Source organism: Mus caroli, unplaced genomic scaffold (genome assembly GCF_978045245.1).
Source record: "Mus caroli unplaced genomic scaffold, Mus_caroli_1 scaffold_14, whole genome shotgun sequence".
In the NCBI taxonomy this organism is placed as follows: domain Eukaryota; kingdom Metazoa; phylum Chordata; class Mammalia; order Rodentia; family Muridae; genus Mus; species Mus caroli.
The window spans coordinates 89938182-89953792 of record NW_028227269.1 but is presented as its reverse complement, the minus strand read 5'-3'; the positions used below and the strand labels follow the sequence as shown (position 1 = coordinate 89953792).

General features: G+C 45.2%; 1 protein-coding gene across 1 annotated transcript in view; it reads left to right on the top strand.

Annotated features, from left to right (window-relative positions):
- Positions 1-15611, top strand: part of Ston2 (stonin 2) — a 157280-nt gene that overhangs the window by 19582 nt on the left and 122087 nt on the right. The window lies entirely within an intron of this gene.

Genomic DNA, 15611 nt, shown 5'->3' with positions numbered 1-15611 from the left:
ACCAACCCTTGATTCTTTTTTTTTCTTTTTCTTTTGTCCTTTCCCCTTGATTTCTCAGATCTGTCACCTAAAGCCTGTTTTTTCTGAGTCTCCTTCCCATGTCTGCTCCAGGGGTCAGGCAGTTTCTGTCTCTTTACTTCCTGTAGCGATAACCTGCTAGGCTGACTTATATATTGTCCAGGATGACTGTAAAATCTTTTACCTCCAACTTTCCCCATATTTTCTGTAACCACCCTTGTTGCAGGATATTTGGTTATACTGTGAACCCTGAGGTTGTATTATTTTCTGGAAAAATAAATCTGTTTCTAGTTGTGGTGTGGCTCCGCCCTTAGCACACACCTTTAATCCCAAGCAATGAAGAGGGTAAAGTTAGTTTGTAGAAGGAAGCACTCATGTTTGAAGGTGATGTCTAATTGAGTAGCCAAGTGACAGATCAGAGAAAGATTTGACGGACTAGCATAGGCCCAACTCTCACACAGAGGAAAGGGAAGCTACTTAAGAAATCGGGCAGAGAGAAGGAGGAAGAAAAGAAGCAGTTTTACTGGGAGAACTTTCCAGAGACAGGCTGAAGAGAGAACAAGCTAGACACAGGTAAAGACAGCATGAACCAGAGACTGAGAAGGAGCCAGAAGATTAGAATCGATTGTCAAATTAGTGCGAGGCCAAGCAGAGAAATTCAGGAGAAGCTGAGAGAGAGAAGCCAGATTGAGTCAGTCAATTCAGAGAGGAGTTTAAGCTAAAACAGCTGAGCTGACCAGCCAGCCAGAGATCATTTCAGCAGCAAGTCTCAGAGGCTGAAAACATTCTAGGCCTAGATTAGATTGTAAGGAGACTAGAGGTTTCCAGGTCTAGGCCTAGGTCAGCGACTGAGGCAGTAAAGACTGAGGCAGTAAACCTCGGAGACAACGCCACAGGTGAAAAACAGCTGCTTTTACACCCCCTTTGAGTGCCAGGTAAAACTCACTTCCCACCTCCACCTCTAAATTAACTGCAGCTGGACTGATCCACCCCTGGTTTCCTTAAGAGATGCTCTGGGCCTTTCTCTGTCCTCTATTCAGCTGCAAATGGCTGTCCTCTAATCACCAAGCTTAATCGATCTTTCTTTTAGTTTGTTGAGTAAGACCTAGGGATTCCTTGACTGGGCATTTTCTCTGCTTCTCATTGTCTTGCTAGGTCAAGATTTTCTCCTAACAGTTAGCATTTCTCTGCTTTTTTTTTTTTTTTTTTTTTGTTTTGTTTTTCGAGACAGGGTTTCTCTGTATAGCCCCGGCTGTCCTGGAACTCACTTTGTAGACCAGGCTGGCCTCGAACTCAGAAATCTGCCTGCCTCTGCCTCCCAAGTGCTGGGATTACAGGCGAGCGCCACCACTGCCCAGCTCTTCTCTGCTTTTTCTAACATGTGGATGTGGGCATGTGGAAGCAGCATGTGCCATGCTGGGCTTCTTGACCACATACCTCCAGGGTAGCATTCAGATAAAAGGGACGCGTTTCCTGTTGTGGAAGTGGCTGCCACTGCCCATGGCTTCGCAACAAAGGATGTCAGAGAAGGGAGAGAGGGGAGCACACAGCAACCTAAACAGAAGTTCTATTTCTACAAAGAAGGAAGGATGGGGGAATAGCTTTTCACCATGTTCTGTATCCAGGAAAGAGAAGACTGTGTGTGGTTTTTTTTGGATAAGGCTGCACTGGGCTAACTTCGCTGTAGATTCAGACAAGTTTGAGATATGTTAACTGCAGCTGTTTTCTTCCAGCCCTTGTTTATCTTGTTATAGAGAGTGTTCAATTAGGATACTACCACACTCTCATGTCACAATTACACATCTTTGGATGTGATGCGCATACTGCAGAGGTGGGTGAGACCCGTGGTCACATTGATGCCCCCTATCGACTGAGGCCCCGTGAGCTGGACTCAGCAGCTGTGGCACACCTGGATCCATCCTATAGCAGACTGTCCTCTCAGCTGCATGGGCTGTGTACTTCACACTCCACGGTCGCTGCTCATGTAGGTGTCTGTGTGAACGTAACCTCAGAACTACCCAGTGTGGTGACCAAAGACAAGATAGAAAGATAGGACATATTAAGAGACATGAGAAAGGAAAGACGCTCCTGACCCTGAGGTCTAGGTTGTCTTTCCTGTTGACATAGAGCCAAAAAACAAACAAACAAACAAATAAACAAAATCAATGCAATCTCTGCAACCAAAATTGTTTTTTCCAAAGACCCCTCAAAGAAAAAAGTTAAAAACTGCAGGAAATGATTTCTTAGAGCCAGAATGTATGCAATCTCCAGTATTACCAGATTATCACTTCTCGCATGCACAGGACTCGAAAAACACCTTAGGATTGATCTGCAAAGGAAAAGAAAAGTGAATTTTTCAAAGAAAAATGAAGCTATACATTTTTAAACTGCTTAACCTCACCTTACATTTTAAACTCTGCTTAATTGTTAAACCTTGTTATAAGTTACATCCTTCGAGACCTGTAACTTGGAAAGCTACTAGAACATAAATTAATCGTTGTGAAGACATTTAAGATTGACCCTCTTGCTGGGTGTGGTGGCCCGGCCTTTTCACCTAATAGCTCAGGCTGCATAGGAAGACCTTGTCTTCAAAAAAAAAAAAAAAAATGAATGAAGGAAGGAAGATTGATCACCTTAAGAGCCAGCACACAAGTCTTGAATGGTATAGCCTCTTCTACTTATTTCTCTCTGGTTTGACCAAGAATTCTTTTTGCCTGTAGTCAGGGATCTGGTTTACCTGTGTGGAGGTCCCTGAGGGAAAAGGTAACTCCGAGGGCTTCTGGTGCCTGTGTAGGGCAGTGTCTCTCTGTGTGGCTGCTGGCAAGCCTGCTTCACATCCAACACTTATATCCGGAGCCTCAGACCACCCTGGCCAGCTGTTTCCTGTATGAAGCAGAAACTTTCATCGCAGCTTCCAACCCCCCCCCCCGCCAATCCCCCCCAAATTTCTAAGGTCTCCCTTTTTTTCAACTTTCACTTCCTGAAATGTCATTGCAACAAGAGGCATCGGGTTTGCAATCTCTCCTCTCTCCCTCCCCCTCTTCCTCCCTCTTCCTCCCCCTCCCCCTCTCCCTTTTCCTCTCTCTCTCTCCCTGCCCTTACCCTTGATTAATGGAAACATCAGTGATGACCAATACCTGTGACCTGTAGTCACACCCTCCACAGCACCCACAGCACCTACATCACCATTAAGATCAAAGCTTCTCAAAGGTGCTGAAGAGAGCTTTGGTTCTTTCTTTGTGCTTCCCTTCTCTCAGATCCTCAGGGTATTAAAAATGTAAAGATTCTAAGCCAGGATTAGAAAAATAAATCGATTTTCCGTACCTTTCCATTTCTCCAAATTAAAATGTTGAATATTTATGCCTGTACCTAGAATCCATAATGTTATGTAATTTTGCTAGGCACACAGTAACTATACGTGTTAGTTATTAAAAAAAAAAGAAAGGAAGAAAGATACTTACCCATCTCTCCCTACAGAGTAGTTTGGTGCTGGGACATGCATTTAAAATTATAGAGAGACTATCTGACTACTGTCCTTTCACTGCGGTACTAGATGTCCTTCATGGAAGGAAGCCATTGGATAGTTGGCATTTCTAGAGTATTGGATATTTATTCATCTCCAGCATCTACCACAGTGTCAGTGTTTAGCAGGTCTCATAATCCATCATGATGGTAAAAGAGATGAATTTGTGGTTTGCCTCAGAAGCCAAAAGGCTTTGGGGTCGGAATCCCCGCACACCTTGAGCTGGAGTGAGCCATCTGACCTCTCTGGCTTCAACTTTGTCACCTGTCAAATGCTGGCATTAATCACAGTGCCACCTTTCAAGGTTGACGAGAAGAACACAGGGAATGATACCCCTCATCTGTGGGATGGCAGAAGTGAGCCACTGATAACGACTAATGCTTGGGGGTCGGGGGCAAGTGTTAGCATCAGTGGCTACAAAGCTTTCCTTCCCTGAACCCCTGCCTCTGACAGCCATAGAGAACTCATGGCCCCAGGAAGACTCAACAGCGCTGAGTTAGTGCCAGAAACAACGCCCCTTCCCCCCTGCCCCCCGCCCCCCAAGCACAATGCACACACCTTCCTTGCTTTTTAGAGAAAGCAGCCCACCAGGCATTCTCCTGCATTAACAGATTTAATCACTCTTCCGAACTTTGAAACTATCATGTTTCAAGGATAAGAGATTCCCTACCCTTGTCATGACTTGTTCGGCATCTGCTCATTTCCAGGTGGCACTCACCAATGAGGCTTCTTTCTCCTGTTCCTATTCTTTGGCAAGCATGTTCACATGTTTTAGTCAAGGAATTTCTTTGTGAAAAGCTCCATTATAAACTCTCGTTTCCCAGATATAGAGAGCTTGAGGCTTTTTTGGCTCCTGGATTCCCTCTCATTGAAGGACAGAACACCACAGCAATTCACAACCAGGGCATATCTTCTCCATTTCGGGATCCTTGGAATCTGGCTCCTGTGGCTTGGATGGTCCTATGTCCCCATGACACTGGGCATGGGAAAGCATGGGCCATTTCTCTGCTTTTGCTACAGCCTTTCTCTAGATGATCTGATCTTTTGTGTATGGTGGTGTCTCTTCCCAATTTGACTCTCCAGCTCTGAGCACCCAGTTAGACATCTCGCTCAGATATATAATAAACACCCGCAACACGTGCAAGTGTATCATATTTTGAAAGAAGTACTTATGAGTGTGGTGATGTGTACACTAAAACTCCCAGCACTTGGGATGCTGAGGCAGGAGGATGGGGCAAGTCTAGGGCATACTTGTTTATAAAAAAGGAAAAAAGGGGGGAGTGGGAGGCCAAGGAAGGGAAGGGAAAGAGAAAAGGAGAGACGCTTATTCGCCACAAACCTTGGCTTTTCTCCCAACTGTAGTTAATGACTCTATCACTCACATAGTTCTCAGGCAGAATCCCATGAGTCTTTGCCACAGAGCCACCTCTGACTCTACCTTTCCTGTCTGTGCATTCTCCCTTCATCTTACTCCAGCCTGTGCCAAAAAACTATTTAGCATCCCTCACTGGTTGGAAGAACCCTTGGCAGGAGTTGATCATTTTGGCTCCAGGAAACCCGGGACGGTTCACTGGCCTCCTGATGTCCGCTCAAATTGTTTCTTAACTTCTCTTACTAAAAATGATGGCTTTGCACCATGGCTCTAAAAAGGCAAGTTGATGTCCCTGTGAGCTGAAAAAGCATGCAGAAAAGAATTTTTTTAAAAAAATCTTTTAGACAGAGACTATCCCTGTAATATGTTCCAAATGCTGCAGGCATAATTTTGTGCATTTAAAAAAAACCTTTTCTTTGATTTACTATATTCTGTGGTTGCAACAATGGTTGATTTTAGCAGGGGCTCTGTCCTATTTAAAAAAAAAAAAAACTTGTAATGTTTTCTTTTAACTAATTGAAAACCAGAATTTTTTGCCAATTTACATAATCATTTTCTGATGACATGCAACAAATCACTCATCAGAGATATTAAGAGCCTCTGTCACTGTCCCACCGTTCTTGAGGCACCACCTCTGCCTAGCCGGGTGGGTTCTCCGCTCAGCTGGACCCACGGATATGAACCGGAGGTGGCCAGTACTGTGCTCGCCAGAACTCAGGGCCCCTTCTGACTTGGACCTGTGGCCAAATTCAGTTCCTTTAGTTGTGTGATTGTTGTCCCTGTTTAAGGGCTCCTCAGTTAGGATAGGCTCACTGGCATAGTCTCCACTTCATAGGGTCCACTGAATAGTAAATGTAATTGTACGTATAATATCCATTGTGCTAGGCAGTGAGCATAGGAGAAACAGAGCCACGGGACTGAAGCCAGGGTGTGGGGATCCTAGGGTCTTCTCAACATTCTGTTCTCCACCATATATTTTCACCTTGAAAGAAAAACCAGCACCACATTCATTTATCTGCATACATCAGAATATCTCATTATAATAGTATAAGCAGGCTGGGCAGTGGTGGCGCACGCCTTTAATCCCAGCACCTGGAAGGCAGAGGTAGGCAGATTTCTGAGTTCGAGGCCAGCCTGGTCTACAGAGTGAGTTCCAGGACAGCCAGGGCTACACTGTCTCGAAAAACCAAAATAAATAAATAAATGAATAAATGAATAAATAAAATAGTATAAACAAAAATAAATGTTTTCCCACATAGCAATAAATAGATGAGTGATTATGGGTACTGGTACAGTGGCTTGGTGACATTAAGGCCAATAGTTATGACTCTGGCAGTCCCCTCATATGACAGCACTACCTCTAGCAACCATTGCCATATGCCCAAAAGGTACAGTCAAAATGGGAAGATTAAAGTTACCTGAGCTATGCCTGTCTTCTTCCCCAGAAGAAGAAAACAAAGATAAGAAAAAAACTTGCCAGACTGGGCAGTGGTGGCGAACACACGCCTTTAATCCCAGCACTGGGGAGGCAGAGACAGGTGGATTTCTGAACTCGAGGCCAGCCTGGTCTACAGAGTGAGTTCCAGGACAGCCAGGGCTACACAGAGAAACCCTGTCTCGGTCAGAACTTGGGGAGACAGTTACCCCGTGGTCCAAGGAGGCTACAAACACAAAACGAGAAATGTACCTGGCTTAAATTGTTAGTGCAACCATCCTTGGTGCTGGGTGATGAGAGGAAGAGAATGTTTAAATACTAATAGTGTTGTGCCTGTTTTCCCCAAGGCTGAATTGAATATGGTGTATGGGGTGCAGAGCTTAGTGACTTGTGGTATTCTCCTAATTCTTTTGTAACCTTAAATTCATCTGCAACCCAATCAATTCCTTTGTATATCAACTGAGAGAAATATCTGAGAGATGTTTTAATCATCTCAGGGTTACTATATAAACTTAGGTCTGAAGTATAGGCCCATCAACAGGTATAGAAAGCCTTGAGTTAGATCCTCAACAAAAGAAAACTCCTAAATAGCAGTAAGAAATTGAAATAATCCACAAAGCTATTTGTATGATGGGGCTTGCTTAGACTTATACATGGGGAATGTGACCACCAGGAGGGACGCAGACGCTTCCTATAGACTCCAAGACCATATTGTGTTGGAATTTCCTCGGTCATGGATCACAGCTTTAAGACATAGATGAAAGCAAGTAATCCACACCAATTACCTTCACATAGCAAAAGATTAGTATTTTTGTTCTAGAAGTATGAAATCGGTTAAGCTAAGGTAAACTTTCCAAGGTGGAGTAAGCCATTACCTGACCCTAGAGAATGCTCTGCAGACCTTATGAGGCCACAGAGTTGTGTGACACACTGGCACCTGGCATGCCTATATCTCAGGGCTACTGACTCAGGAATGAGCCAGAGACCAGAGGCAAAACCTAACCTGTTTCTCAAGCCAAGCGTGACTTTGATCTTTGACTCTGAACACTGGGCTCAGGTATTGTTGGCTAGCACAACCACAAAGAGTGTTTCGAAGGAAATGAAATGGTATAGTCAGGTAATGTGAGGTTGTGACTTGAGGATAAAACATAGCCTCGTCTCTGGAGGGAATTACCAGTTAGCTATCCAAGACCCTCCTTACTTCTCATGACTTACAAAAGGTCAGGAAAACTTTGAATTCATTTCCAGCTACAAGGTATATTTTTCCAGATCAGATAGGAGGTATTAGCAAATCACCTTTAGATAATCTGAGCTGGCATCTTAAAAAAATGTGAACACAGGAGGACGATTTTAGGGAAGGACCCTCAATCCTGGCTATAACTGGCAGTAAACCCGCCCATCAGCAGTAATTAACCACAAAAATGACAACCGTTTTCAGGCCTTGCTCAAGATGTAACCACAAGATTTCCTTCCAGGGGTCAGGAAAACTTGGGAGGTGAACTCCATTAAGGATCACCTCGGGAGTTTCCTGACTGCCCGGAATTGAAGCTGATCACAGCACTCCTGCGGAGCTAAGGAAATGGAGTTCAGGGGTCGGAGCTGTTTCAGCAGGTGGACTCTGTGGCGTGGAGCCGACCTTGTCACATTTGGCGTTACTATAACAAGATACCTGGTGTAAGGTAATGTGTAAAGAAGAGGTTTATTTGGCCCATGATTCTAGTGCTTGGATGGTTCTCACGGCACCAGCATCCTGGATGGAAAAGCTGGCTGGAAGGCAGTGTGAGGCAGCTGTAGTGTAGTGTAGTGTAGTGTAGTGTAGTGCCCTTATGAGATGGCATGAGTCCGTGCATGAGTGCACAGCCTCTACGACCTAGTTTATCTTCTACGAGGCTCTACTGTCTAAAGGTTCTACTTTCTCAGAGCTGCCCCGAGGACATCAAGATTCCAGCACACGATCATTTAGAAGTAGCCCCCAAAGTCAGGCAGGAGATAAGGAGTTGTATTGGGATAGGAGAGGGGATCAGACACCTGCCAGAGGGAGCCCAGAGACTCTTTGGGAGGACTGGAGTGCATATCCACTGACGGAAACCATATAAAACTTCCTAAAGATGCTGTGAGAACCAAGGTCACAAAGACCACTAGCAGTCAGTCAGTACTGAGGGGGCCTTTGAGTATATATTACAGCTTTCAGTTTGGTGCTATTGTGGGATTCTCTGTTTCTTGTGCCTTCTCTTGGGCTCTTCTCTTTGTTTGTTTGTTTGTTTTGTCCTATTCCAATGTGTTAGGTTTTGTTCTTTTTATTATTATGGTTATTATTATGACTATTCCCTAGATGTCTGTTTTGTAATGACAGAAAGGGGTAGACCTCAAAGGGAGGGGAAGTAGAGAGGAACTGGGGAGGAGAAAGGGAGGGGGAACCATAATCAGGATGTAGTATGTTAGAAAAAAAACTATTTTCTTATTTATTTATTTATTTTTATTTTTATTTTTTGGTTTTTCGAGACAGGGTTTCTCTGTATAGCTCTGGCTGTCCTGGAACTCACTTTGTAGACCAGGCAGGTCTCAAACTCAGAAATCCGCCTGCCTCTGCCTCCCGAGTGCTGGGCCTAAAGGTATGTGCTACCACACCCAGCTAAAAATCTATTTTCAATAAAAGGAAAAAAAAAACCCTACTAAAAAAAATGTCGGAGCCAACCTGAAGGATATATCCCTTTCCTTCGGAAGCTCTCAGGCTAGCTGGCAGCCAACCACACAGCGGTCGCTTTCATTATCCCTGGATAAACGAGTATAGGTTGCAATAGCATCAGCACCCGGAACAACAGGGAGTGGGACATGAGACTAGCGGAAGCTGGGGACGGACGGGTACACTGTCTGCGTTCTTAAATGAAGCAACAGAAACTGAGTCTGGCTAATGTAAGAAGGAAATGAGTTTATGGGATGCATCGGAGAAGTCACTGCATTGTCAGCTGCCAAAGTTGGTTTGGAAAATAGGTTGAGAATCACAAGACAGCCAGCAGTGACCAGAGCCAGGGGAGTGCGGTGGTTCTGATTAGGGTGCCGTATTTGGTTCCGTCACTACTGAATCCGGATGCTACTACCACTGGACACGTACCAGATTTCCATTGCTTGCAAGCTGCTTATGCATCCTTCAAAGTCCATGTACCACTGAGCATGCTCTCAAGATCCCAATGCCTGCTGACAAAGGTTGGATCACCCGGCAAGAGGAACAGAAAGTATTTTTTTTCCTTTCAAAAAAAAATGGAGATTTTGGATATTGGGTGGAAAAACCAAATAGCACAACAAACATTCCCATTATGAACATTTCATAGCAAAGGAATCCGTCTTCTCTTTCTTTGGATTGAATGGCTACCTCTTAGAGTAGCACTTCTCAATCTGTGGGTCAAGACCCCTTTGGGGATTGAATGACCCTTCCACAGGGGTCGCCTAAGACCATCAGAAAACACAGATATCTATATCACGATTCATAACAGGAGCAAATTTACAGTTACGCTTGCAATAGCAACAGAAATAACCTTACGGTTGGCGATCCCCGTACCGTGAGGAGCTGTATTAAAAGGTCGCAGCATTGGGAAGGCTGAGAACCACCGACTTAATGCTGCTTGAATTAAACGTGTCATAAAGAGGGAGCTAAGATTTTAAGAGGAGCAGGAGCCACATTAAATAACAGCATATGGGGAAATATATCCCAACGGGAAAATCTTGGGTTTATTAAATAGATAAATATACAAACAAATGACCAACTAGAACAAAGCATTCACAGAAGCAGCCTTTAGTAGAAAATAATTCAGCTTATCTGGAAGAGGGAATTCACATGGGGCAGAACAGATGAGGATAGACTGGCAGCACGCCTGCCCTGGAGCTGCAGTGTTCACCTAGCTCCTGACAGATACTCAGTGTTGTACACAATGCTAAGAGCTAGCAGCAGGCAGGCTGTGCCCCTGCTCGGCAGGGAGCCTTTGTGAATTTCTCCTCCTCACCTTGTTTTGTGAGTAGCAGTTGAGGAGGTTTTAAGGAGAATGGTGGTACAGCCATTTGCAGGGATTTGGAATCTAGCATAATAGGGCACAGGATGAGGCCGAGCACAGGGAGACATTAAGAGACTAGTAACTAGGTAAGGGGTAGTGAGGGCTGAAGCCGTGAAAGTGGAGAGAGCTGGTCCAAGGAGCTCTTCAGACTCATTCACTGCACCCGACACCACTCCTGCCCCTCTCAGATAAGCACATTGCAGGCTAGTGCCATTGCTGTGTCTCACTCCCAAAGGGTCTTGTCTTTGTCTTATGCTCCGGGCACCTTCTTCTAGTTGCAGGTACAGATGAGCCCTAGGTAGTCTCTGGACCCTTACTGGACCCCTGCAGTTCTGCAGGACAGGCCATCCAAATAGGCTGGGGAACAGAGGTCACTGTCTAGATCTCTGAAGTCGACTGTAAGCCATGTAAAGACGTTATTGGTCTCTTGCGTTTCCATGCACTCTTCAAGTTCAGAACTCCTGGTACCCAGTGCAGTACGCCTGGCATCAGCTCCTTGCCTGCAGGGCACCGCAGAAATGTTGTAACTGATAACTCTTCCTCCAGCTGCTGCTGGACACGGTGAGCAGTGGTCACCTCTCGGGAGCACGCACTGGAGTCACTGTCCAGTCCTCGGCCTTTAGCACCTTTTCATTTTCCATGAGATCTTCCCCGTAGCTTCTCAGGTCCCTTCGTCCTTCTCTCCCATGGTTCCCAATACAAGCCTCTATCCTCGTCAGGCTGTCCAGAGATAACCCTTACCAAGCCCATACTCTCACTCGGATCCTTCTGTCTCCAGAACAGTCTCTTTTTTTGTTTTGTTGGTTTTGGTTTTTGTTTTTTGTTTTTTGGGGTTTTTTTTTTGTTTTTTTTGGGGTTTTTTTTTTTGTTTGTTTGTTTGTTTTTTGAGACAGGGTTTCTCTGGCTGTTCTGGAACTCACTCTGTAGACCAGACTGGCCTCAAACTCAGAGATCTGCCTACCTCAGCCTCCCATATGCTGGCATTAAAGACATGTGCCATTACCACCCGGCTCCCCAGAACAGTCTTACTCTCCCCTATTAGTGTTCCAGAGCCCAGGGCTTCCTTCATATCTATGCCACCTGCACCAGGCCTTTGGTTTTCCATGGAGATCTCAGAAATCTCACCATGGCTGACAGTCATACCACCCCTGCATGACCTTCGGCAGGCAGTTATTTGCCTTGTGTTTGCTCTTCTGTCCTGTCTCCTTCAGCTAAGTTATGGCTGCTTAAGGAAGGGTTGCTATCTCGAAGGACAGCTGGCACGTTTCCAGGAGCACAGAGCTCATACGAGGGACCAGCCTAAGGCGATCTCCTCTGTCGCCTCTGCTGAGTGCCTTCTCCTCACCCACGGTGTAAGGCCTAAGTGATGCTGATGAAGACGAGAGGTGTCCTTACTATAGCAACCCAGCCGTCCGTGGGATTTCTGTTGTCTCTGCGTCGCTCCTGCTGCTGACGGTGACTCACTGCTCATCTGTGGTGACTCCCAGCCTCACTTCGTGAATCACAGGCTAAAAGTGGCATGAGGTTTTTACTGAGGAACTAATTCCAGCATGAACTGAGCTTCACAATTACTAGGTTCCCCTGTGGCTTTTGAGCTCCGAGCGTTGCACATCTCACGACATGTACCTAGAATGCATTTCATGGGGATATGCTGGGCGGTTCCCGGCAGTACGTGTCCTGTCAGCCTCTCTTTGGCTCATATCTGATCTAAATAAGCTAAGGAAAAGTAGAGACTCCCTTGGGGGCTCTTCTTTTCTGTATTCCTGCTGAGTGGTGGTTTGGTTTTTTTCAGGCAGAATATGCATCTGTCTGTCTGCTAAAAGGAAGTTTCAGAATGGGCCTCTGGGTCCCCTCTAACTAAGCGCTTAGCTCTCCTTAGCATCTCAGAGTTCTGCTCTGATCATGGGTGAAAGGGGAAATCACTGGAGAGAGGATGGATTACAGAAATGGGGTAGCTTTATAGATCTGCATTCCAATCCAATGACTTTCTCCCCCCAAAGCAAAACAAAACAAAAAACAAAAAAACACTGTAGCACCTCAGATGAGACACTGAAGAACAGCTGTGATGACAATGGGTGACACCTACTTGGGTTTGGAATGGTACCTGGCCTGGGGTAATCCCTCTGTGAGGTCACCTGCTGTTCTTGTCGCTGCTTTGTTTGTTTCTGAGAGAGTCTCCTGTAACCCCAGGCTAGTCGAAAATTGTAACTAGGATAGCCTCAAACTTCTAATCCTCCTGCCTCCACTGCCTGAGTGCTGGGATTATAGGAGTGTACCACCATGCTCAGTTTATGCAGTGATAGTGTTGAGCCCAGGGCCTCACACATGCCAGGCCAACAGTCTACCCGCTCACTGCTCAATGGCTGCAGCCTATCTGTCTCACTATTGCTGAAGGCTTATTGTGCCCACTACTGAGCGCTTGGTGTTCACAGGTCCCACTGAGTCCTTTGAATGGTGAAGTGACTTTTGCTATTCCTAGTGTTGAAATATGAGTTGAACTATGAGTTCAAGCAATTGTGCTGGTTAATTTTATCTCAACTCGACATAGGCTAGAGTCATCTGAGAGAAGGGAACCCCAATTCAGAAAATGTCTCCTTAAGATTGGCCTATATCCAGCAAGATTTTGCTGAAAGGACCCTGATATAGCTGTCTCTTGTGAGACTATGCTGGGGCCTAGCAAACACAGAAGTGTATGCTCACAGTCAGCTATTGGATGGAACACAGGGCCCCCAATGGAGGAGATAGAGAAAGTACCCAAGGAGCTAAAGGGGTCTGCAACCATATAGGTGGAACAACAATATGAACTGACCAGTACCCCCCTGGAGCTCGTGTCTCTAGCTGCATATGTATCAGAAGATGGCCAAGACGGCCATCATTGGGAAGAGAGGCCCCTTGGTCTTGCAAACTTTATATTCCTCATTACAGGGGAACACCAGGGCCAAGAAGTGGGAATGGGTGGGTAGGGGAGTTGGGAGGGGGGAGGGTCTGGGGGACATTTTGGGATAATGTTTGAAATGTAAATGAAGAAAATACCTAATTAAAAAATAAATTAAAAAAAAAAAGATTGGCCTATAGGCACTTTTTAAACTAGAGATTGATAGGGAGAGCCCAGCCCACTCTGGGCAGGAGGTCCTGGGTTCTATAAGAAGCAGGATGAGCAAGCCATGGGAAGCAAGCCAGTAAATAGCACCCTTCCATGGCCTCTGCATCAATTCCTGCCTCCAGTTCCTGCCCTTCCTTATTTCCCTCAGTGATGGCGTGTTTCCTGGAAGTGTAAGCTGAAATAAACCCTTTCCTCAAAAGTTGCTTTGGTCATGGTATTTCTCAGCAATAGTGACCCTAACTAGGACACCAGTCATGTATGCATTGGGCCATGAGATGGATCAGCAAGTAAAGGCATTTGCCACTACTACTGATAATCTATGCTTGATATCTGGAACTCACATGTTAAAAGGTACACACACACACACACACACACACACACACACCCCTGGGAGCTATTGATCCTGAAGAGCCTACCTGGTCTTAGGGTTTTCTGCCCCCTTCACGTTTTCTTTCCTTCTCCCTGTCCATCCCTCCAACCCCACTTTTCCATGGATTTTGCTGGCCTCACCATTGTGGGATAGGCAGGATGTTTTCCCCACGGAGCTGTGACGAGGCATGTGTCAGCACATGCCTTGCATTGTGGCTTTCTTTCCTGAGAGGCCCAGCGGGGGGTGCGGCCTCACATCCAGCTGCTGTTTCTGAGAAACCGAATCCCACTCTTGAGTTTTGCTGTATTATCTTGGCTCACAGCCATGACCACACTGAGTGACAGTGGCATTAATGTTGACTGGGCTAAAGAAGAGCTCACAGGCAGCCAGTCATGGGAAGCAGTCCTCGAGCTTGTGGCTGAGTCACTTGAGGTAAGATCTGGTTCAGAACAGCAACATTCTCCAGGCTGCTTGCACATGTCCAGTCCTGTGGCTGGTAAGGATCTCGGGGGAGGGCCTTGGAGTAGAGACTTGTGGACATTCCAGCCTTGGTGCGCCTTGGGTGTTCTGGCAGATACCCACATGGGGAATTTCTCAGGAAGTCTCGGTTCATTGCAGTTGATGTTCGTAAACTACTTAGTTGTATGACAGTGTGCATAGACTCTGAAGTGCTTGTGTGTGTGTGTGTGTGTGTGTGTGTGTGTGTGTGTGTGTGTGTGGCTGTAACTCAAAGATTACAGTGTTTTGGCACCAGAGGATCTTGCCTCAGGGATTGGATCTGTTACCCACAGTTTGATGTTTCCAGAGTACCTGTTTGTTGTGGCTTCTATTTGATCATTCTTTATATAGAATGCTACCATGGAAAACAAGAGTCGGCTTGACCTGAAACCATGACATTTTTCCTCCTTAAAATCCTAGAAGAAGTGTTTTCAGAATGCTAGGGGCACATTTTAAGTGTTGAATAGGTCACCTAATTTCTCTCAACTCAGATTTCTTTTTTCATCTATAAAAGAACTATATTGTCACCTACTAGTCATCTACTATGTCATCTACTACTTCCTAGTCATCTACTATGGAAGATGAGAGCTGTTAAACTCGGTTCATAGAGTGCTCACCTTCCTTGCAGGAAGTCCTGAGTTTGACCCACAGTACAACTTAAAGCCAGTAGATCTCAGCTTTCCTAATGCCTTGACCTTTTGACCCAATTCCTCATGTTGTGGTGACCCCCCCCACCACCACCACCATAAAATTATTTTCATTGCTACTTCATGACTGTGTTTTTGCTACCGTTATGAGTCATAATGTAAATATTTGATTGCAAGATATCTGATATGTGACCCCTGTAAAAGTGTCATTGTACCCCGAAAGGGGTTGAGACGCACTGATTTAAATCATGCATACCTCTGTACACCTGTAGTCTCAGCAGAGGAGGTGGGTGCAGGAAGATAATAAGTTTTTCCACATAGCAAAGATGGCCTCGGATATACGAGATGGTCTCAAAAAACAAACAACAGACCAGTACACTAACAACTTAAGTGAAGGACTGTACAAAGATAGGTTTCTGATCATTATAAATTTTATATAAGCATTTACTTTAAGAAGTATAAAAAAACACCTTTTCCCATCAAGGCAAAACTATTAATTGTTTTTATACTTATTTTTCTCTGAGTATAAATTGTTCACTGAAGATTAAAACTTAGAGCAGAGTTTAACTATTATTGTTATTGTGGAGGCTGAGTTATGT